The sequence below is a fragment of the Sciurus vulgaris genome, assembly GCF_902686455.1.
Source record: "Sciurus vulgaris genome assembly, chromosome: 11".
NCBI lineage: Eukaryota > Metazoa > Chordata > Mammalia > Rodentia > Sciuridae > Sciurus > Sciurus vulgaris.
The window spans coordinates 23,120,305-23,122,251 of record NC_136472.1 but is presented as its reverse complement, the minus strand read 5'-3'; the positions used below and the strand labels follow the sequence as shown (position 1 = coordinate 23,122,251).

At 42.7% G+C, this 1,947-nt stretch overlaps 1 pseudogene across 1 annotated transcript; it reads left to right on the top strand.

The window, feature by feature from the left end:
- The first annotated feature begins 275 nt into the window (after positions 1-275).
- LOC306639140 (olfactory receptor 4C45-like) lies at positions 276-1,193 on the top strand (annotated as a pseudogene). Its single transcript has one exon. The product of its transcript is annotated as an olfactory receptor 4C45-like (transcript).
- Positions 1,194-1,947: the final 754 nt, after the last annotated feature.

Here is a 1,947-nt window from a genome sequence, read left to right as displayed (position 1 = left end):
CCATTCCTAACACCTTACTTTCTTGTGGTATCTCTAATGTATTGTCACTATTTTATTAAAATGAACTGGGTGATATCTGACTTCCTTCTGTTCTTTAAAACTACCTGCAAAAGACCTGAAGCGAACAAAGTCTAAATCCATCAATTGCAGAGAACGAGTCTAACAGGTAATGGAATACTTTAACAAGGATTTTGAAGTATCAGCACTTTGAAATACTGTGATAGTTTTTTCAAATTAAACATATGACCCAAATACAAGCCAAATTGGGAGGAAAGATGGGCAATGTAACAGTATCATGCTGCTGGGTCTCACTCAAAATCCAGACCTGCAGAAACTCTTATTTACTGTGTTTTTGGTGACCTATGTGATCACTCTGGCAGGTAATACGCTCATCTCTGTCACCATCTTCATCAGCCCAGGCCTGGGCTCTCCCATGTACTTCTTTCTCTCCTGTTTGTCCATTATAGATGGTTTCTACTCTTCCTCCATAGCACCCAAAATGATCTTTGACTTGGTCTCTGAAAAGAACACCATATCCTTCGGTGGCTGCATGACTCAGCTCTTTGCTGAACATTTCTTTGGTGCAGCTGAGATCATCTTGCTAATGGCCATGGCCTGTGACCGCTACATGGCCATCTGTAAGCCCTTGCACTACATGACCATCATGAGGCGGCAGGTGTGCGGTGTCCTGGGGGTGCGGCTGGGGTCTTGGGGTTCATTCATGGGGCCATACAGATTTTGTTATGTCCCAGTTACCATTCTGTGGCCCCAATGTCATTGACCACTTTATGTGTGATTTGATTCCTCTCCTGGAGCTGGCCTGCATGGACACCCACACTTTGGGGCCCCTGATTGCTGCCAACAGTGGGTCACTGTGTTTGATCATCTTCTCCATGCTGGTGGCTTCCTGTGTGGTCATCCTGTGCTCCCTGAGGACTCACAGCTCTGAAGGGCGCCGCAAAGCCCTGTCTACCTGTGCCTCTCACGTCACCGTCGTTGTCCTGTTCTTCGTACCTTGCTCATACCTGTACCTCAGACCTGTTGTCTCCCTCCCCAGTGACAAAGCCGTGACAGTGTTTTGTACCCTAGTGACGCCTATGTTAAACCCTTTGATCTACACCTTCAGAAATGAGGATGTGAAAAAGTTTATGAAGAAGCTCTGGAGTCAAATGCTGAAAGCAGATCACAAATAAACCCTGTGGTCAGTGTGTTCAGGCAAGAACATTGAGTGATGGTCTATAAAGCTCTGTTCTCCTTGACTGATTAAAATTAGTAAGGTCAATTATTCTATCTGCATCAAAATTTTAATTGGCATACAATTGTACATATTCATGGGGTACAGTGTGATAATTCAGTACATGTAGAGTAGATAAAATAATCGAATCAGGATATTTAGAATTTCCACCTCCTTAAACTTTATTAGTTCTTCATGCTTGGAATATTTAAACTCTCTTTTCTAATTATGTGTAAAATATACAAAATATGTACTACAATCACCCTCCTGGGCTGTAGAACATTAAAAATGATTCTTTCTATTAACTTTTAATAATTTTTTTCATCTGTGCGACCAAAATACCTTACAAGAACTTAGAGGTTTAAAAGTTGATTTGAGTTCATGTTACTGTTCTGGGCCCAACAGGTGGTAGGACATCCTTGTGGAAGGCATGTTGGAGGATCACTGACCCAATCATGCTAGGTAGGAAGAAGAGAGAAAGAGAAGGTAGGAAGGAGCCACAGAGAAGATCCATCCTTCCATGACTTGCCCGGGTGACCCACCTCCTCCAGCTTCACCCCACCTACTTGCACTTACTCCTTAGTCCATCCATTTCAACTATGAGGAACTGACTAGGCTACATTCTCATAATCATTTCACCTCTGAATATTGCTGCCTTGACAAGGATCCTTTGAAGGACAACTCATATCTAAACCATAAGAAAGTTCATTTTG